At 42.0% G+C, this 22,466-nt stretch overlaps 1 protein-coding gene across 2 annotated transcripts in view; it reads right to left on the bottom strand.

The window, feature by feature from the left end:
* ZFYVE9 (zinc finger FYVE-type containing 9) overlaps positions 1-17,581 on the bottom strand; it is a 57,103-nt gene extending 39,522 nt beyond the window's left edge. The window contains exons 1-2 of one of the 2 annotated variants that reach the window (XM_071436732.1): positions 17,460-17,581; positions 1,461-1,563 (exon numbers count right to left, since the gene is read on the bottom strand). The gene's annotated coding sequence lies outside the window, so the exon portion shown is untranslated. Of the gene's footprint in view, positions 1-1,460; positions 1,564-16,568; positions 16,728-17,459 lie in introns of those variants that run through there. The other variant, XM_071436731.1, reaches the window with a different exon arrangement.
* Between the last annotated feature and the right edge of the window lie 4,885 nt (positions 17,582-22,466).

The following is a 22,466-nucleotide window of genomic DNA, read 5'->3' as shown; positions in this document are numbered from 1 at the left end:
ACATGCAGTCTGTCAAACCAGATTATTTTCAAGCTCCTGTTGGATCACACATCATGCATAATTCAGGAAGTGTGTTTTACTTCTCAATTTCTTCATAACAACAGCATGGGCTTATCATCATCTTCATTTCTGAAACTTAGGAACTTACATTCCATGAAGCTTACACGCTTTACTCTCCCTTGATGTCTAAATTTAAAGGTGCATGTACCAGAAATGTGTGTGTCATATCTACCCAGAATTACTGCCCTTGTCATCATAGCATTCAAACACAACTCAGACTGCAGCTGCATAGTGGAGGAAAGAAGGACACAAAGACAGAAAAACCTTCCTTAAAATTAGGTGTTTCAAAGAGGCTTAGCCTTGGAGACTGCCTCTCAGATATGCCACATGCCAGTTTGGAAATTTCCTGGGAAATGAACTGTACAAGAGACTGGCCTTGTGTTACACCTGCAAATCAGCCAGACTCGTATTTGTGTTGGGCTCTGTGATAAGGGATTATGTAACCCATGATCTTCTGCACTGCACATCCTAAGTTATCCTTGGGATGTTTTCACCACAGGAACTGACAACCTTTAGTCTTTCTAATTGTCTTTTAACTGTGGATGATCAGCTCATAATCACATTAATACACTGTCATAAAAAAATGCACTGAAAGGAAGTAATACTGACATGCAACTGTTGGCCTCACAGCAAAGACCTAAAAACCAGAGAAAATGTAAAGAACCAGAATAGGATCTCAGGATTTTCTGTCATGCTGTCCCGTGGAGACAACTCTTTCAATATCAAACTGTGAACCTACACGTTTCAGTAATCTCTTACAACACAAAATGCTCAAACAGTTTATTAGAGTCCTCATAAAAAATACCCATGGAAAGCTCCTAAGATGGAAGTCACAAAGGGCATGATCAAACTGAAACCAAACATTGCTTACTCATCCTGATAAAAATCACACATCCAGAAAATGGCACTTTCCCATAGCACGACAGCATGGAAGTACAGATGGACTGGACAGACAGACTGATTAGATCCAGGGCTCCTGAAGACTTCCTTCAAGCCCAACAAACAATGGCCAAGTGCACATCTTGTTCCAGCTCCCTTCGGCGCTCTGTGTTACCTGTCCCTGCGAGTCAGGCACCTCTGCTGTAATGAACACTTTGTTCTGAGTTGAGCAATAGCTTTATTTAGAACTGATGAGATCTGGCTACAGCACAGACTGGGAAAGACTTTGCCCGCCTTCCCCCTCTCCCAAACACACAATCTTTGCTCTAAAATGGGGTAATTACTCTCAGTAAAAAACAAAACAACAAATTGCTAAAAATACTCCATCATCTTCTTTAGAAGAGATCCATCCATACACAAAGGTATATGTATATAAATAGATATCTGTAAGAATACATAAAAAACATTTCAGGTGCAAAACTCTTGAATCATAATATTCTAAATCAGAACTTGCCTCTTACCTTTTTCTTACACATATGTTAAGAAACGAATGACCCTGTGCCTTCTCATGATGACAGCAGCACAACCAGCCAGTTCTGCTGAATCAGGCTGTTCTACTTGATCCTAGAAAATACAAACATGTATTTTATGACAGGTAATTCTGCCACAAACCATGTCCTTTTCAACACGTGACTGCAGCTAGCACAGGCATATTTGGCAAATGCTGCAAGCTTCAGATGATTTGGATTACATCTGCAGCTTTGAATTCAGGGATGTGTGTGCACTATGCCATTATTGCTCTCCAAAAGTCTGGTGAAAAACGTTGCTAATAAAAACCCCATTGTTACCTACCTGTTATTATTCTTCATTTAATGTAAACCCTCAGTGTAACGCAGCAACTCCAACTGTCTTTGTATTCCTGATGACCTTGACTGTAACAATTTATAAAACTAGCCTCTGAAATCAATTATATTCTACTACAATAGGCCTTCCAAAAATAAAGAGCTAGTAGCTTTGATAGTCAACAAGAATTCACAGCCCTCTGAATTCTGTAAACTGTATTCATCAGCTTCCCACTGATTTTGTTACAGCTAAACAAGTGGTTTTGTCTTCAAATTATTCCCCCCTACAATCTTAGGCTTCCTTCATTTCCTAAAGGCTTCTTCTCAGAAGGCCCACAATAGCACCAACCTTCAATAGTATGGAGGACCCAAGAGGAAAAAAAAAGTCATCTGAAGAAACTTTTATTCTTCAATCCACAGCATTTCTATAGGTCAGGTGCTCATTTTCTCAGGCTGCATCCTAACAGCCAACATAGCTCAAAAATCCAACACAGCCATGGGCAGAGAAAACAGAAACCAGTTTACGACAAATAGTACAACAAGAAAAGGAATTAGATACGTTAAATTCATTTTTTAAGCTTTGCTAGCACTGACATTTTGACCTGTTAGGTAGTTGAAATATTTATTAGTACTCTGATGTAGCTGCAACATATGTTAGAAAAAAAATCTTCAAGCTCCAGCAAAATTAACAGTGCTAAAAAAAAAAAATCAGTTCTCCATGCATGAAAGCAATATTCAGTGTTACACTAGATTTCTCCCAGGGCTGTTTATTATTCTTTTCAGAAATAAGCAACAGTAATAATTCCAGGAAACTAATGAACTGAACAGCAGCACTCTGAGTAGTACTGTTTCCAAACTCAGAATCCCACAGCTTTGGATGCCAGCAGAACTCTTCCTGTATACAAGTAAAATTTCTGATGCTATGTGTATTTCCGCCTCTATAAATGAAAATTAATTTTGGTTATCTGGGAAATAGTAGATGTTATCTTATTACAACATTCTTCAGATAGGCATCACATGCATGCAAAAACAGAAGTGGAGGAAATTTAGTTCCACTGAAAGGCTTCAGAATGAACCTTTTCAAAGGGATGTGGAGTACACGTGGCAGTGGGGAAGGTTTTCTGTACCACCACCAGGTCCCCTCCCAGCCTGGAGTACAGGAAAATGATTCAGTTTTCATGACCCCTTTAAAAAGACAGATCAATTAATGACAATTCTGTGATTTATGGCAAGGCCTGTCAGCTGCATCACAAACACCACATGAACCAGTCATACATTAACCACAGAGTTCAACCTTCCCTGATCAGAAACGGATCAGCCCTAGCAACCCCCAGCTGAAAGCAGCTCTGCTGCCACCCTGCTCTAAGCCTGCAAACCTTCTAGGCAAGCAATATTCAGGGCACAGCTTTATTATTCATTGTTTTTACTCTGCTCCTCTTTCCTTGTTCCATTCTTCCCAGGTAATGACTTTTTTGTGCGTAACCACTCAACAGAGAAGATCCAATCAATGGCTGCCACTCTCCAAAGTAAGCTTTGAAGAGATATTACCTGGAGGTCCTGGAGCTTTTTTGTTTACAGTTCAACATTTACTCTCAGCAGCTATTTCCCCTTACAAAGATCAATGCAAAAATCAAAGCATGCTTACAGATATGAATGTAGTATATTTAAACAAAAAGCAAGTAAAAGAAAAAAGAAAAGTAAATTATAACATTTGGATTTCATGGAAAAAAAGAACAAGTTGGCAACAGAGCCAAATTATTTTTTCAGTAAGAATTTAATGTAAGAGAAGTATATTTAAATGAAAATTGAGGACAAAAGGAATAACTACAAATGAGAGCCAAGAATACTCACAACAACATATAACCTAGCGATTATTAGGTTCTCTGAATCACACACACTGCTAAAAAAGAGTTCCATCACACTTGTGAAAAATACATCTATTTCCACCTAAAGCTATGGGCCCACTGAGAACTAAGATCACAGCAAATGCAGGAGGCCCAGTGTCCCTGCTGTCCCAGTTTGCTGCTTGGAGCATTTCAGTTCCTCATCCCTTCTGCTGGTGGTGGGCTGAACCCCTCTGTCTGCTGCCCTACAGTGGTGCCACTCAGGTGTGGCTTTGGTCGTACCCCACGTGTCTGATTTCCCTCAGGAGCTCCAGGAAGGCGACTACCAATTACTGCAAAAGCAAAACAGAAATTGAAGAGAATTTTGACAAGCAGAGACGTGCTCAGAATGAAGAAAAGATGAAGAATAGAAGGCAAGAACTCCAAAAATACATAATTAGAAATATCTTCCACCAAAAAGAATGTAAAAAATGTTTACAACATTAAATGAAAGTAATCTGAACTAGCAGAAACTGGAATAGCTTATAATAAATGGAAAGAGACTGAAAAAGAAGCAATTTTGATACTATGGTAAAAAAATGCAAAAAATGCTCAAAGCATGAGGAGATGCTAAAAAATGCTTCCATCTACTGGCAAAGATCCAACTCTTAACTACACTACAGATCCTCTATAATGTGCTACCAGTGAGGAGATGTCTTTGAGTAGGCAGGGAGACATTTGCAGCCATTTTAAGGCACTTTATTATTGCTAGATTAGTTGAACCAGGCATTATCTTACATGCAAATCCAGATTTCAACACTGGTATCTTCACTTCCTACCTTGTCTACACTCTGGAAGTATCAGATGGGAGATTCAGAGACTACAGACAGGAGATGTGTTCAGGCCCCAACTCTGCAAGAAAATCCAAACTACAGCAAGGAATGCCATAGCAGGGGGTTACATTAACAGGAAATCAGAGTACCTGAACAAGGGGAGAGACAGGTGAAAAGTTTCAGGACACACATCAATAACGTAAAATTAATTATTTTATCTGATCAATCAGTCTGGAAGCTAAACCTTCACAAATGGAAAAGGGGGTTCTTCACTCAAGTAATGTAATGCTTGGAATAGTGGTGGTTTGCCATATGCCCAATGATTTTGTCCCCAAACATGGAGTTCTTCTGCCTAGCAGGTGCCAAATGAAGGGAAAGGCAGGTGTTACAAAGTGTTTGTGACACAGCAGTAGCAGTATCTGTCACACACCTGAAAGTGTCTGCAATGGCAAGGACTTCAGATTAGGCCCCAAATTAAGCATTCCAAAATTAAGTGTTCTATTAATAAATTAAAGTAGTAGTCATTCAATGCAATCAGAAAAAAAAATTGTTTTCAGAATTCTAAGTTATTAAAGAAAACTCAGCAAATGACACAGATTTTTTTTTTAAATACCTGGTCTATATCACAGCTCAGATTAGAAAAATCCATTAAAACTCACCATAAATCCATTTAATAAGAAATACTACATACAGCAGCAAAAATGAAATGTAACAAATACAAAGAAGATGCAGTCACTGATAATCCTTTCCCTGCACCAAAAGCTCAAGATGACCAAGCATCCTTCAGCTTTACTTTCCATAATTTGCTGATGTTTCTACTACTCCGTGTAAAGAGCAGGCTGGGGCATGGCAGGCTATTCCTGTGCAATACAACACTTTGTACCAGCTCACTACCCACGAATGCTGACAAAAGATAAACTATTGCAATGTTGCATTGGATTGGCTTTTTTTCCAATCAACTGAACAAAGAGAGGTGGACAATGCTTAAAGCAGAACAGCCTCTCTAATTATTTCACCAATATTTGCATCTTTTGCCTTGACTCTCCCCCACGCCATTTTAAAGCCATTATTTCCACTTTTGTCTCCAGCCAAGTTTCCATAAGGAGACATTCACACATGCCTGAGCAGTAGTAAGGCAGTCAAAAGAGCAGCAACTTCAAAGCAGAATTATAGGAAGTATCACAGTCAAAAGTAACAGGGAGACAAGAACAACTACAGCAGCATTATCAACCTTTGTGCTCCAGAAAATAAAAGCAGCTCAACTGAAAAGGACACCTGCTTTATAACCATTTACAGTAGAAATAAAATTCCATTTCCTACCCTTTTTTACTATTTCAAGGAGAAAGCCATTGATTTGTTTGCCTGACAAACGCCAGCCTTGCCAAGCAGCCTCAGCCTGCTGCAGAGGCCCCAGCACCTGGAGACAGGAACCAGCTCCTGCTTATGTAACTGCCTGTGCTGCCTGGAAAAGGATCCATCCCTGCTCTGGGGAAGAACAAATAGATAGGTTTACACCACAGTGCTGCCTTCCACGCAAGTTTTTCCAGAGGAATACAGCTGGGAAAAAAAAAAAAAAAAAAAAAAAAAAAAAAGGAGAAAAATCCTTTCCTGAGCTTACTCATATGCTCGTAGAGCAAAATGTGGTGGTTTATGTGTCTAATGTTTTTTAACACTTTGTTTCATGCAACTTGCAAATTTGAAATACTGTAAACCACAAAAAGCTAATGCACGGTGCATTAAACATAAATTTAATATGAAATCATGTTTCTTAATTTGTGCATGAGTTCCAAGTAATGTCATCACACAGTTATTTTTAAAAATTAATCCGTTTAACATACTGATCTGAAGCTGTTATTTATCTTTATTCAAAAACAAACTAAAGTAAACATATAGAACAAGTAGGTTTATGGGATGATTTTTATTTTTCAGTATTTAAGGTTTTGACTCTGATGTTAAACACATTTGAGGAATAAAATTATTTAAAGCTGCACACTCTATCCCAGAGTGGATTAATCCTGTACTCTAATACTTTATGAATTTTTCTTCTTTCCAATGTAGGGTAGAAACAAGAATGAAACCCAAATAGACTCAACATTGTTTTAGATCTTTCTTAGATTTGGGCAATAAGAGAAGAACTGACTGAGGTCCCCTAGAATCTCTAATTAAAAGCCTACAACTCCTAAGGAGCTGTCCTGTTTTATAAAGCTCACGTGGGACTGACACATGTGAGTGCCAGTGAGCAAAAGCTGATAATAAAAGCCAGAAGTGCCACACAACCAGAATGGGACAGACCAAAAGGATAATGGGCAAGCAGTGAAAACTGCTTTGCCACCATTTACCAGCCCATCAATGTTGTACCCATAGGGGAGAGAAGCTGCTGGATGAAACACAATTTATACATTCAGCTGCTCTTCAGAGAATGGACCATCCAAACAGGCAAAAGCTCCGAAAGACCACTGGAAAGCAGTCAGGCACCTACTACCAGCACTTTATCAACAGGCTTTGTTTCCAGCACTCCTGGGTCATCTCTGCTCCTCTGACAACTCAGCTCCACAACAGCACTGTAAATTCTGACATACCTTTTGAAGAAATGTAATTATAGACACCAAATGGTTACTATTTCTCAAATCCTACCTTACGTAAAGCTGGATTACCATACATCCCTGAAATAAATATGGACTTTTATGTCATACTGTCTTCTCCCTGAAATTATCCCTAAGCAGATAACTTAATTCCCATTTTGTGTAGACCTTTATATTCATATCACACCAAACACATTATAAAACACTGTTGTCAAGTGTAGCAAAGTTCCCTCCCACGTTTGTGATCATGATCTAACTAGCATCATTGCTGATGCTCACAGTGCATTATGTCTTAAGTCATCTGTAACTAGTAACTCATTCGATACAACTCCATCATCCATGGCAACAGTGCGTACTGAAACTGCTATTTCTGAGCATGCACCTCCCCTGTGCTCAGGGCCATTGACATGCTTGTGGCAGTGCTGAAGGGACTGAGCACTAACCACCAGAAACAGGCAGCAACTTGCATTTAGGTGCACTGTAAAGCTTTTTCTTTTCACTGATATGCTGTGCCACTGAGGCAATCAGGATTTCTACCTGAAATTTATGCTGGGCTCCATGAAGTTTTAGTTCTAACAGTAAGTGCCCATAATTCTGTATCTCTGTTAGCAGGCACAGGAAATAAAGACTTAACAGACAAAACCCAAAAACATTTGAAAGGCTTCCTTATTAATGAGTTATGAGTGTTAATACAGTTATCAGAAATCTTACAGAGCTGTAGGAACTCCAAATTCTTCTAAACTCAGGTGCAACATTTCTCAGACAGACCAAAACTGAGAAACCTCTGCCACTTCTTCTGTCCACTGACAAGGTGGCTGATTCAGCTCAGCCATGAATCCCCACCTCTTTACCTCTCATTCTGAGCCTCTAGCATACTCAGCATACTCCTGTTTTCTTCATCTGGAGGGCCCCTTTTCCCCTCTCACATTCCTTCCCCATCCACTTCTTCCTGCATCCATTTGTTTTCTCCCTACCTAAGCTGTCTTCTTTCTCTGACCAAAAAAACCCAAACCCATAAGAAACCTCATGTTCCAGCATTGCTGTTCATTACTGGCACAAACATACTTGTAAACACCCTTGAGAACAGTGGGAGCAAACCCAACAGCAATGGTGCTCCATCCACTTTGCAAACTGAAATGAAGTCTTTAGAGGGCTGGCTATCAAAAAAGAAAAAAAACCCCACATGGCTACAATAACAGCCCTAAGACACAGTCCTAACCACCAACCTGCCTCCTACCCCTCCTCATCATTACTGACCATCATGAAGCTCCTTCACAAATCCATTTAAACCCCCAGCCTTGTAGCCTGAAATGCATTTTCTGACACATACACACGGTGGGTATTCAGCATCTGAGACCACTTCCCTCAAGCATCTCAGTACTTGAAACCTCTAGCCAAGACAAGTTTTGTTAACTACATAGGAACATGTTTCTACTACACTATTGCATGTTTCCTCACATCAGAAGGTACATTTAAAAGCCATCTGTACAGAAATGAAGCTTAATGAAAAAAAAATAGCCACAAGGGTTATTATAGGAAATTAATAAGGGAACAAAACCACTACATATACACCCATCTATTGCTCATGAGTCTCAAGAAACAATTTCTAATTGGCATCATAATAAACCCTGCATTCCTTCTACATGAGTAGTCAAAAAGAAAATCTATGAGCAAATTCCAGAGATGGGGTAAAATGCATTTTACAAGTGACTTGTTAAGTGAAACCAAGGTAAATACAATATAGAAGCTATTAAGCCAGTACACCAATACAATTACTTGAAAGCAGAAAAGCACACAGGTGGACTGATGCTTAAGTAACAACATTTAAAGTTACATTTATAAAAGAATCAAGAAAGAACTGTGAAACCCATGAAATATGCTGGGGTTTTATTCAGCCTTCATCATTTATACAAAAACACAGTATGAAATTACTACAATCAATGCAATTTGGTGTTTCAGCTAAGAGGCTGTTTCAATATATATGCTATTTAAAGTAATCTGTTAATAATATAACATAAGAAGTGGGCTTTGCATGTACTTTCAAGTTCACCAAATAAGGGACAGTTAAAATACTCATTTTGAATGAACCAACACAGCATTTACAATGTACCTTTGTAACACAGTGACAACCAATATGCTCTGCTGGACTGTCAGTGGGGCTGGGCCAACGAAAACCAGCAGCTGTATACTGGATATAGCCCAAAAAGGGTGTAAATAAAAAATACCTGTGCCTTTCTCTTCAAAACACAAGCCTCAGAAGCAAGCTATTTCCAAGCCATAGCATGTATCTCTACAGTATCACAGGAGAATGTGCAATTTCAAAGACTGCGGGATAAATGAAAAGAAAAAATATCACAAAGAGGGAACCTTCCTCTTACATTATCTCAATTTGTATTAAATGTTCATTTATCTGCATTACAGTGCAGATAGGGAATAAAAAATTACATTGGCATGATTGCCTGGGTATATTTTAACCATGTAGCTTTTTTGTCTCCTCCAGCCTACAAAGAAAGCTCAGTATTCAGAGCCTCAGTAACATGAACAAGAGGACTTACATGCTGATTTAGTGTTCAGATGCTGCCACTTTTCAAGTGTTGTACCTTTAATCTAATCTCCTATAGAAATTAATATTATGGGATTGTACTGTTCATTTACTATTCTTTATGCTCATATTTTAATATATATATCTGTCATGAAAATGAGTATCTACACAGTAAAAGCAAATCCAAGTGACTGCCCTCCAAGGGAAAAGCAAGCTGCTCTATGTATTTTGGCAGCAACCTGCTGGGCAATCAATACCCACACAGCTCTGGAAAAAATCCCCAGAATTATGGTGTTATGTGAGAAAGATGGGATTAATGCAGAGAAGGAAGGAAGGGAAGACATATTATGGGGCAAAAAGGATTTCCATCTACAGAAAAACAAGATTCTTTCATTCCACAGATGGTGGAACAAAATGCTTACTAATATAGTATCTCCAAGGACTTGGATACATATAACATCAGATAATAAACTCATTCAACACATCTTCCAACTTAAAACAAAACACACTTCTCTCATCTCCAGATCATGGAAGAAATTCCCTGCTACTTCGAAAATCTTTCACGAAATCTAAAGAATTACAGGTGGAAAATAAGTCCTAGCCATCAGAAATTAATCTGGAACAGATTCCCAGTGCTTCAGCTCCTTTATTACTGGTTCCAGCACACTGCACTGACTCAATGCAAGAACCACTGAACTCTTTAGAGCCACAGGTCCAGTTCTCTGTCCTCAGCAGTGGATGGTGTGATGCAACAAGCCCTTGATGTGATGCATAAAAAGAGAGGTCAGCACTACCCCTACTCAGCAGTTGCTGGGAATAACACACAAAATAAACTTCTCTCTTTCATATCACATTTATTTGAGAACCACCAGCACATTATCCACCTCTCTTCTGTAATAAACCATAGCAGCCCACTGCCTTTGCTTCTCTGCAACACCTGCAGAAAAACCAAATGTGCACCTCTTCACTCACTGCACTTCCCCACCTGGCAGAAAAACAAGATTAATTTCATTTTGCTTAAATTGAGATGCAAAGCTCAGAGCTGCAGAACTTGAAGTGGGAATACAAATTTGATTCTGCCAGGCACCTTCAGCAGATGACTGGGGCAGGGTTTACCTTCACCCCCACCCTCATCACCAAAGGGCACCTCAGAGATGCTGGATGTGTGGCACACCCAAGATCAGAATGAGGTCTGTGCACCACACACACCAGAGGAATCTACATCCTCAGAAACCAGGACTCATATTTTACTATTATTGACACCAGTCTTCAACCTTCCTCTTAAAATCTAACAGTTCAAAATGAGAGGAAAAAAAATCCGAAGCTGTTGAAGAAGAAAATGAAACAGATGAGAGAACAGTTTAATTGACTGGGTTAAAAGAAATGCAAGAGAAGCACAGTAAACAATGACTGAGAAACAAAAACCACAAATCTGAAAATATCTACAATTTTTGTGATGTAGTATCTTACAAACGTCCAATTATCTGACTGGTCAACTGGTCAAGCAATAAATTTTATGCATATTCATATGATTTGTCAGTTCTTCTTGAATTTATAGTAACTACATACACTATAAAATCATAGTTTCACATGGCTTGGCCTTTATTTTAGTGTTCCTAAGTCGATCTTCTAGTTCACACTTGGAGTGCAAACAGCTAAGACAACATGTACACTGAGTTCAAAGCAGAGTTTTGACACAACAAAACTGAACCTGGAAACGAGAAAAGCTCCTGTAATAGTCAGTGTCATTCACAGATAAAGAAGGTATTATGTGATTTAGAAAGCTCTTTGATCCTCTTCTTCCACTGAACATTAACCAATTTAAGTGCATCACATTACTTTTTGGAAAAAAGTAGCAGTGTATGTTCTTCCATTGATAATCTGCTATCAATCTGCTAAAGTATTTTACCCATATTGCTTTCCTAAATAAAATTTTAAGCCTGGACTGAAATAGAAATGTTGTACCCAAAATGTGTGTAACGTTTGAGTTTGATTATTTATTAAAAAAGGCTTCAGTATATTGTCAAAGTAAATCAAACCTTTCCAATTACAGTGGTTTTTAAAACTGCAAGAATCCAGAAGGCTGTTAAGTACTACTAGAGCAGCTAGAGCTCTTCTGTAATTGATAGAGCACACATGAATCTCTGACCCAAGTATGGCCTAATTTCAATTTATCACTGATAGGAAATGTCCTCTGGATTCTCTGTACGCTAGAAGGAGGAATGACAAGTTCCTCCCAGCTACCATTTTACTAATAAGAAAAAAACCTCTTCTGCAAAATTGTACTACAAGTACTCAGTAAGGAAAATTCTGAAACACCACCAGTCAGCATGGTAATAATTTGGTGCAAAGCATTTCTTTTCTAGCTCTTAACTGGACAAGGATCTTCTCAGCTCAAGCAAAGAAAAGCACAAAACACTTCAATCATCTTTGATCATGCTTCATTTCTATAATGAAGAATAGCTGGGAAACAGCCCTAAAACACTTATCAACCTGAATTCTACAACATTTTCACACCTAGAAAACAGCAGAGGAAGAAACACATCCAGTTTTGTGTACATTAGGCTTTAGTGCTTTTTTGTAGCTACTGCAAACACCAGTTCAGCTTGAGTCAGGCCAAAACCCAGGAAGACACCAGAGAAGGCACATTTACTGCACTGCTTCACATAAAAACCCATCCCCTACACAGGGTCCAGCAGCACTGCCCAAAGCACCAGCTGATGCCTCAAGCCTCCATGGGAAAGCTTCCCACCTCTGTCACTGTGCTGGAACCAAATTACAGAAATACAACAAAACAGTGTTGGAAAAAATGTGAAGGGCAATACCATTTCCAAATGTAAAGCCCTACTCAAGTCCACTATGCCATTTAAAAACAAAAGTTCATCAAGCTTCCTGTGGATATTAAAAGGAAGGGGAAGAAGTATAGGAAACAAGCTGCATGCAATAAAATTCCTGACAGACAAAGCTAGAAAATCCTAGCAGAGCTTACTGGAATGCTTCTGGACCTTCAGTGCGTTCCCTTAACCAACTGATACTACTGATACTCCACTGATTTAAAAATAGGTTTGTAATTTCAGTTGCCATCAAAATATCAGAGGTGTAGTAGGAACAATATTAACACATATAGCAAGAAAGAAAGATATATTTATAAATTCTAGATACAATACAGAGTCAAAATATAGAGGGGTATAGCTATTAGCATTATCTGCAAATAATTCCATATGGAAGTTGATCATTTATGCTCAAGAAACATAGAGACAAACAAAAAACCAGCACAAATGGAAATCCAGCACTGAAGTCCACATTTTCCTTTGCTCAATGTACACTGGGGACAAAACATGTGAAAAGCTCAATCCATCAACACCAAACCTTCAAAGCAGAACATATGGTCACACTGCTGCATATTGACATTTCCAAATGATCAAATTTCTCCTGAAAACAGAGCAATGTTGAAGTTTCCTAAAGCTCTCTTTTCCCCAGCCTTCACAACGAACCCAAGGACTGCCCCAGTTTATCCTCAGACTGGAGATGTCACACGAGCTCTTCAGAGAGCGCTCCAGCTCCACACTTGTAAAACACAGAGCATCTACAGGTTGTGACTCTACACCTGCTTTTCACAGCGTTTATCACCTTGGGGTTTTTTGCCTTTTTTTTACTGTAACAGAACTATGGCTGTGCAAATCTCAGCTGACTGGACTTGCTGCTTTACATCCCCTCTCCCTTGAGCAGATCTGGATGAAAGAATAGGGAAGGAACAATTTACCCTCTGTTGACACCCTGAAGTTAGCCATGCATTCTTGCCTTCAACCTATGTTTTTTAATTAATTCAATTTCTCTAGTAACTACATTTAAAATAGTTGAAGTGACACTTTATGGATTTCCTCTGCCACTCATGTTAAGCCTATTTGATGCTGATGTACTTCTTGGAGGGCTGTTATTTCTGAAAAAGGAGTACCAATATTAGCCATCTCTGCTTGTCTCTTGCAGCAATACAGCAGTAATATAATTACCAACAGAATGACCCAGTCATAAACCAGACTGGAATTATTCAGTGAAAGAATACATATAAACTCACCTTAAAAGTGTTTTTCTTATTCTACCTGTCTGCTATGGCAACCTGAACAGCAGCTAAAGTGAAACTCAGCAAACAGACAGTAGGTAGGAATGCACTTTATTTGTATGTAAAAATAAAATTATTCATAGACATAAGGCCAATAATTATTCTTTACATATAAATTATATTTGTGTGCATTAAGATAAAGGTCATTTACTTTTATCACACTGATTTTTCAGTGTGCATTTTTTTGATAACTATATAGCATGTTTTGCTCTTGTCATTAGTCCAAAAAGTTGTATCAATACATATCCTGAATTCTATTCTCCTGAATTCCAAATCAAGTAGAAACTACTATGTCAATGAAGGATCCTTGATGTATATTTTATGTCATCCTATCTGCATTAATTGACACAATTTTAACAGTATTGCAAGATACAGCCAACACTGCTAGCCAACACAGAAGTAAAAGCTGTCTCTATCAGCTAAAACTCAATGCTTTCAGTTACTTTCAGCCATTTACTTTTGACTTTCTATTGCTTATCAACACAAAAAGCTTTGTCAACTCGTAGTACCATTGTACCTTTCTCAGTGCTTTACAGAAACAACAGGAGGGAAAATCAAGCATATTAGTTCACATTTCTGTCCACATAAAAGTCCCAGTCTCCTAAAGAATCACAAACAGAACCATAAACAGGCCACGCTTCAATTTCTTTAATCTCAATCACATTACAAAAATAAACATTAGCCTTTATATAACACTTTCAAAGAAGCCTATGAATATACTGGCATCTTACAACAGTGTTCTGGAAAAGATCACAGATTCATCAGCACACAGACTAACTGTGCACTGAAACTATCATTCCTCAACTGATTTTCAGTTAAGAAAATCAGTTTTATTGGGAAGATTCTCAGCTTAGTATATAGAAAAGATTTTTCTGATTGACAAAACATGAACACAGAACTTCTTTTCAAAACCTCTTTTTGGTCAACTTGTATTCAAAAGCAAAAGGCCACTCTAATCCTTTAGCAAAATAATTTCCAGGTAATTTTCTATAGATAGCCTGCAAACTGAAAAACAAGCAAGCTGTTTTCTGCCAAAGCTGGCACAGCAAGTGGACAGACTACAACAGACATTAAAAGCTTATCATTCTTTGGCCACAAGTTTTAATACTGCATCTTTGTTCAGTCTCTACCTTTGTTCCCTGAGACAATCACAGCCAGACTTTATGCCAGGCTAAAAAAAACTGTATTTCATCTCAGCCTTAGCCCCAGGCCTCAGATCCTGAGATGAGTGTGTGTTTGAAAGTATTTAATCCCCAGCCTCGTAACTGCCTCAAAGCTAACACACAAAAATAACACCCAGTATCAGGAGTCAGCACGGCGGTTTTGGGGTGGGTTTCTTCCTTTCTCACACACTAAAGCAGGCACCATAAAGCAATGCAAATAAATCACAGTGTGTCAGAACGTGGTAACTTGTTCAGGGCTGATCAGGGCTTCAATTAGAGGGGGGAGGCTTGTTTGAAATTTTAAACCCTTCTTCAGCTTCCATTTCAGATTCCCCAAACCTCTGAAGAGATTTTTAAATTTGTCTCTCTTGGGTCAAGGAGACTGGTCTTCTCATTTTGCATCACATGCCTTAACTTTATAAAAAGAAGCACACAGAGGGTTCAGGCAGTAACAAAGGATTTGGATGTCTCAGCCACTGAAGGTGTATCTAAAATCGGGATGTGTTCCATGCAATCAAAAATTACTTGCTAATAGAAGTTAAATACAATGTTTTAATGCCTTGCCTAGTCAGTTAAATACTGCCCAAAGAAAATAAAAGCTTTTATTCACGTAGAGCATCTTTTTTATTATTACTATTTTATTTGTTTTTACACAGATCCTTCCAGGTTTGGGTTCTGTCTGGACCCAAAAACTGAGGGCAGTGTTATTCAGAAATTCTAATCTGAGACAATCACACTTAATAAGAAGAACTGATGGAATTCAGTCAACTTTTAATATCTGAACTGAATGAAAATGTGTGTAAAAATGACACTCTCTGAAAAACCACTTTCATAAAATAATAAGGAATATCCTGTCTATAAATAAAGAAGATCGTTAACACGAAAACATAAAGTCTATCAATTTCCATCTGCTACTTGTTTCTCTGTCTGGTTAAGAAGATAAAAACATTTCTTGAGCCACATTCTGCCACAGGCACCTATTTAGCCGTAACATTTATGAGCAAGAAACTAGCCTACCTCTGCAAAAAGTCTGACATGTCAAGAGTGCCAGTTATTCTTAGAGTGAGACATGACCACAATTTCACGTAATTAGAGATGTTATAAAACGCATCCCGCCCGCTCTCCCCATCCCCCTCCACCACTACCACCATTGCAGGAGTGACTTGTTACACATCGCGATGAGCAAGTAACATTCCCTGCCCGGGGAGAGAGCGGAGATCAGGCCATAAAAAGGGCACGAGATGCAAACAGGGATCCTCCCCTGCCCGGGCCGGCAGCGGCGGCTGCCCGGGCACAGCCTCACCCTGCCCCGCGCGGCTCCCGGGCCGTCCCGGGGGGAGCAGCAGCTCCTTCCCCATCCCCGGCATCGCCGGCGCGGGGAGAAAGGTGCCCGGGGCGAGCGGGTCACCCGCTCCGGCCGCCCGGGGACGGAGGGGGAACGGCGGGGAGGGAGCTCGAAGGACCACGGCGGCGGCCGGGGAGGGCTGGGGGGCGACCGCTGCCTTCCCCTTGGTGGCGTGCCGAGGACAAGGGCGGCGGGGCTCGGGGACGCCCGGAGCCGGCAGGCCCAGGGCGCTGTCGGCGATACGGCGGCTCCACCGAGGCGCCGGAGCCCTCCCCGCCCGCCCGCCCGCGGGGCCTCGCTGCGGGCGGCAGGGGCCTGGGGAGCGGGGTGCCCCGGCCTCCCGGGCCCGCGGGCGGCGTGCCGCACACCGCTCACTCACCTCGGGAGGCAGCAGGCGCCGCCGGGTCTGCATGGCGAGAGGGATCTCCCGGGTCCGCCCCGGGAGCGCTGGGGGCCGGCGCGCCCTCGCCGCCGCCAGCCGCGCTCGCTCGCTGCCTCCGCGGCCAAGGCCGCCGCAGCGCCCGGCAGCAGCGCCCCCTGCCCGGCCCCGGCGGCAGCGCACGGCACTGCGGCACCGCCGGGGAGGCGGCGCGGAGCGGCCGCGCCCCCGCCCCGCGCCGCGGGGTCCGCGCCGGCACCCCCGCACCGGGCCCCGGGGTCCGCACCGGCACCCCCGCAGCGGCCGGACAGCGGGAGCAGCCGCCCGCTCTGTCCCCCTGGGACCCGCCGAGCCCGCGGCCCCGCAGCCACACACAAACACAGAGAGGCGGGGGCGGCACCGGGCACCCACCGCCGCCACCGGGCGCTGCCGGTGCCCCGCGGCCGAGGGACGCGCCTCCGGGCACCGGCTGCAGTGTGCGTAGTGTGACCACTCCACAAACCCCGGCGAGAAGGACTCGCGGCTGGGAGCCGAACATGTGTTATCTCGCCATTTCATGTTGAGCGTCTCCACAATCGGAGAGGGACACCATCCTGCGGGACGCCCTCGGCCGCCCCGAGAGGTGCGAGGCCCGGAGCCATCCGCTGGCAGACACGTTCAGTCCTGAGCAAAGAGGCTTCCAGAAATTAAAAATAAAAAAGAAAGAAAAAAAAAAAAAAGAGAAACACAACATACAAAAAGAAAAAGAGAAAAAAAAAAAAACAACCAAACAAAACAAAGCAACCCCACACACACCAAATAACAACAAACGACCACGCTCGTTCCCCACAGAAGCCGCGATGGCGAGCAGGCAGGGCACGCCAAACCGTGACACTGCGCCCGGAGTCTCACCCGTTCTCTCTCCAAGAGGAGGCGGCCGCCCATGCCGGGATCGGGACTCTTCGCCTGGCTGCGGGCGCTCGGGAACTCCAGGAACTGTCACTCCCCGCGTGTGCCGCGGTCCGCCGGGCGCGGGCTGGGCGGGGGCGGCCGGTGCCGGGCTGCGAACCGGCACAGCGCGCCCTCACCGCCGCCTGCAGCCTCACCCAGGCGAGCGAGCGCCCAGCGCCTCACGAACCCCGAACCCCTCGCGTTAGGAGCCCCTCACTCCTCGCCTCAGGAAGCCCGAATCTCTCTCCTCAGGAAGCCCTCACCTCAGGAACCCCGAATCTCCCTCCTTAGGAACCCTTCATCCCTCGCCTCAGGAACCCCCTCACCTCGGTTCCCCCTCAGGAAAGGCTCGCTTGGTGGCAGGGGAATGGGAAGGAGTCGCTGTCCCCTCGCCTTTGTGCAGGTCCGTGATCTCCCAGCTGCAGCAGGGCCATGTCAGCCCAGGAAGGAGGGAAAGGTGAGTGTGGTGGCTGCTAATGCAGCTGCACGGCCATTCCCTCTTCCCAGGCCTTCACACTTACAGGCCATCCCTTTCCAGCAGGTTGGGCTTCTCCATTAACTTGCCACATATGTCAGTGAATGCAGTGTAATGAGCCTCGGTGATAAAATCTAGGCCTCCTTGCTCCAAGAGCATCAGCCCATCCCGCTTGAAATGAAAGGGAAGCACTTAATGTTTATTCATTGATTCTGGTGGAACTATGTGCTTTTCAAGCGAAAAATATGAGATACTCCCAATCAACTGAATCATCAATCCATGGGCAAATAGCTGAGGAGATAAAAAATGCTCATCCATCATAGCTGGGAGCAGCATGTTAATGGAGATGGAATTTATTTACTCCCATAAAGCATTCCTGGTTAACCCCAACTTGCTATCTCTTTAGCAATTAGTGTTGCCATGCTTGTGAAGAACAGTTGAGGGGTTCAGATTGGTGCAATACACAATTACTGTCCTCAGAATGGTTCTCATGAAACACCTCAGACTGATAAACACACAATATACCCGACAAAAAAAAAAAAAAAAAAAGGGAAATTAATTAAAGAGTGAGTGGTGTAGTGGTGTAACACTCTGTAACCTCTGGCCAAATGCATGCCAGTGCATAGCTTTGCCATCTGTGAATGTCTCACAGAGACATATCACTACCATAATTTTGTTCTACTTGTATTCCTCTGGATATAGCCATTCATTGGGATGTCTTCTCACCAAACACAGGGAGGTTTTTCCTGAAGGGTTATAACTGGTTGTTTTGCAAGAGGGCAAAGCATGAAAGCATGCAAAACACAAGTTAGGAGCAATGGGAATCATCTCTAAGTTAAGGTGATGGGACATGGTCTCATTCCCCATTCCTCCTGGCTGTCTTGGATGCCTCGTGACTTGCTCCTAATGAAGATGTATCTGGAGGAATAGCAAACTCCACAAGCCCCAGGGAGCTGCTCCAGGCAGTTGTGGTGCCAGACACCTGAGCTTAGAGCAGGGAGATTGCCCATCCTGTGTTCTCAATGTGCTCCCTCTGCTAGAAGAAGAAACATTTCAATATTGATAGTGAGAAACACTGTGTACAAACCAAACCAATAATTTCGATCCCAAGCCACAGCAAGGCTGTAAGACCATGGACCATGGACAATGACCTTTCACTTGGCACAAGAATCCAAGGTACAAACTCTCCAAAACATATCTGCAGCTCTTCCATGCCCATGAGCCTCCACAGCACTGTCACAAGAAATGGTGCCTGATACTATCCCACATGACAGCTTGCTATTGAGATTGCCACCTCTTTTCCCAAGTATTTTTCTCAGTTCTTCATGAGAAGCTACCAAGGAAAAGGCATAAAGGAGAGCAGAGAGAAGAGGATACTCCAATTTGCAAAAGGCAGGGGATGGGAAAGGGGGAAAGAGGACCACAGTTAGGAAGGTGAAGGGAACCTCTGAGGTGCCCTGTTTGCAGGGAGCAGCACAGAGTTACAGGGTCTATACAAAGATGTGTGTAACAACGTGTGTATGCTGGGATCTAGGAGTTCCAGGGGATTCAAAATTATGCCAGAGTAATCTCTGAACAACAGAGTTAAGGATAAGTAAGATGATTTTTTTTAACTACATGGTGAAACTTGCAGAAACCTGGAGAAAAGGAAGTTCATAGTGTCTTCACTCTGTTCCTAGGTAGAAATAGTGGAATGATTAACAACAGTGTAGGAAAGCAGAAGTCAATAATTATTCCTGGTCTGTTTTTGGGGAAGAGCCAGATGATACACAAATATCAGATGATGATGATGATGATGATGATGATGATGAGGATGATGATGAAATACATTCCATTACAACAAGCACTGAGGAGGATGTTAAACAGAAGCTAATGAAGTTGGCTATCAGCAGAATCAGGTAACTTGCATCCAAAAGTTTTAAAAGCACTGGCACAGAGTATCTTTAGACCATTAATGTTGATTTTCAATAAATCTTGGAACAGTGTTAAAGTTCCAGAGGACTGGATGAAATATTGTACCCATATTTTAAAAGGGTAAACAAGGTGACCAAGGTAATTGCAACCTGCCAGACTGACAAGAATTCTGGGTAATAAAATGGGACATTATCTACATTACTTGATTGAAAAAGAATTAAAGAATGGAAACACAATAACTGCAAATTGATGTGGAAAATAAATCTTGCAAAAATAATTTGATTTTTTAAATGGCATTACAAGTTTGGTTGATGAAGGTAAGTAGGTCTGCAAAATATTTGTTCTGGTAACTTGCAGCATTTTAATGAAGAAGCCAAAATGATACCGACTCATCACAGCACTTATTAAACTGTTGAGACTCTAACTAACTGACAGTTACAAAGTGGGAAAATAAAAAGTCATCATCAAAGAATGTGTTTCTGCATCCTATGGCAATTAGTTCTACACTGCATTGTATTGATATTAATGGTTTTAAGAAGAACATAAAATCATCACTTAAAGAATTTGCAAGTGATGTAAGCAATAGGGATTAATAAATAACAAGTCATGCTGCAAAGCAGCAGAGACAGCTTGGTAAAAAATAATGTGCATTTCTGTACAGCCAAATGTAAAAGCCTGCATCAAGGAATAGAGGGAGTGATTATAGGATGAGAGAATTTGTGCTTTTACAGGTTAATGCTCAAAACCCCCAAGAATCATCCCATATAATCAGGAGAAAATAAGCAGGTGGTGTGGTGCTGTAGCCAAGAGGATAATGCAATCCTTGGGTTTAGAAACAGGAGAATATAGAAAGAGGTCTCCATTTTTCTGGTACTAATCCCACTGCTCCTGAAGTCTGATACCTAAATTCCTTAATTCCTTAATAGAAGCTGAAAAAAGAGATGGTTCAGAGAAGATCAATAAGAATGATTTAGACTGAAAGTGAAAAGGTTCAATCTATTTCAGTGTCAAGAAAGAAGGTGAAGGGGTGACTCAATCACAGGCTTTGAGGACCTTCAATATTCAGTGAGTGTATGCAGATGTATTCATCTTCCTGTGAGGTCTTCTACAGGGAAGGTAATTAATCACCAGGACAGTTTAGGACAGGACAAGCTGGATTTCCCAGCACTGGGAATGGCAAAATCAGGAGGTTGTAAAAACTTAATTTTGACAGAAGCAGGAGTTCAGTCCTGTAAGTCTGCTCCCTGGGAAACAGAGCTCTGTGTCTGTAGCTGTGGATTCTGGCTGCTTGTCTATGCAGAAGCTGATTTCCTGGGGCACTAAGAAGTAACAACCTGTCATCCCTTTCAGCATCATCTGACACAGCTCATGTGCTGCTCAGCACATGATGGGAGCAGCCATGGGGATGGCAGTGTTTACAATGGTTCAAGGGATGGGTGGACTCCTTCACAGAAGGCAAAGCCTTTGAAGCATATTGCATACCAAGATAACTTTTCTCACTCAGGAAGCCTGAGACATGCCTTGCTGGAAGCTGGGAGGATACTCCTGACAAGTGTGACTATATGATTATCCTGCTACTAAACTCTTCCTCTGGCATCTGCTTCTGGCCACTGTCACAGACAGCACATTGATCTTGTGCAAAACAGTCTCTCAGGTCCACCCAAAGCTGACCCACGCCTGATCTCTGAAAAGTGCAGTGGGAAATTGAGGGTGAGCAGAGAACAGATGCTTGATAACATGCATTGCACAGGAGAGGGCAAGAACCAGTGCAGACAACAAGAATTCTCAATATTAGAAGGTCAAAGGCTGACTTGGGTAGGGGATTGTACACAAGGCTCTGGGTGTCTCCAAAATTTGTCATTGAAGCATTCAGGAGTCTCTCAGTCTGATCTGGTACCATCAAAAAACTGGAAAACTTTGCAACAAAATGTTCATTACTTTCCCAATGTAGTTCCTGATACAAGTGCTCAGCTTTCCACTGATGTGCAAGCTCTCGAGTAGGAAAGGCCTGTGCTGTGAGCCTAAGAGTCCAAACCTCTTGAGTGACTGAAGCTTTTATTCACAGTTCCATGGAAGAAAATGTTGGCTTTTTTTCTGCACAGTTGCTAATAAGTGCCTGCATGCCACACTTTGACAGAAACAATACTCTAAGTATTCATTACTAATGCCGTTCCTAGCGAAGGGTTTAGTGATCATTTAACCAGTTTTTGTTGTAAAATGAACGCCCTCGCTGATAACACCCTAGGAAAGAGGCGAGCAGACGGCGCTGCCGACTGCAGTGCTGTGGCTTTGCCCTCTAGTGGCTGAGGGACTCGCCCAGCTCCGGCGGTGTCTGTTTTAATACGTTTTGATTACCTCATCAGCCTTGAATCTTTGATTTTTCTAAATTCTGTGCAGTCTTCATCCATTAAACTCAAGTACTACCTGCACCAGAACAATGTGAATCAATAAAATCCTTGGCTTAAGATTCTCCGAATCCTATATTAAGGTTAACTCAGTATTAGTGAGTCATACGATAAAGCCACTAATACATGGGCACTTAATTAATCTATGATGCATTTTCCACCAGATAGAACTTA

This window comes from Agelaius tricolor, unplaced genomic scaffold (assembly GCF_023055355.1).
Source record: "Agelaius tricolor isolate 1412-34295 unplaced genomic scaffold, bAgeTri1.0.p SCAF_11, whole genome shotgun sequence".
Classification (NCBI taxonomy): Eukaryota; Metazoa; Chordata; class Aves; order Passeriformes; family Icteridae; genus Agelaius; species Agelaius tricolor.
This window is presented reverse-complemented; position numbering and strand designations above follow the sequence as displayed.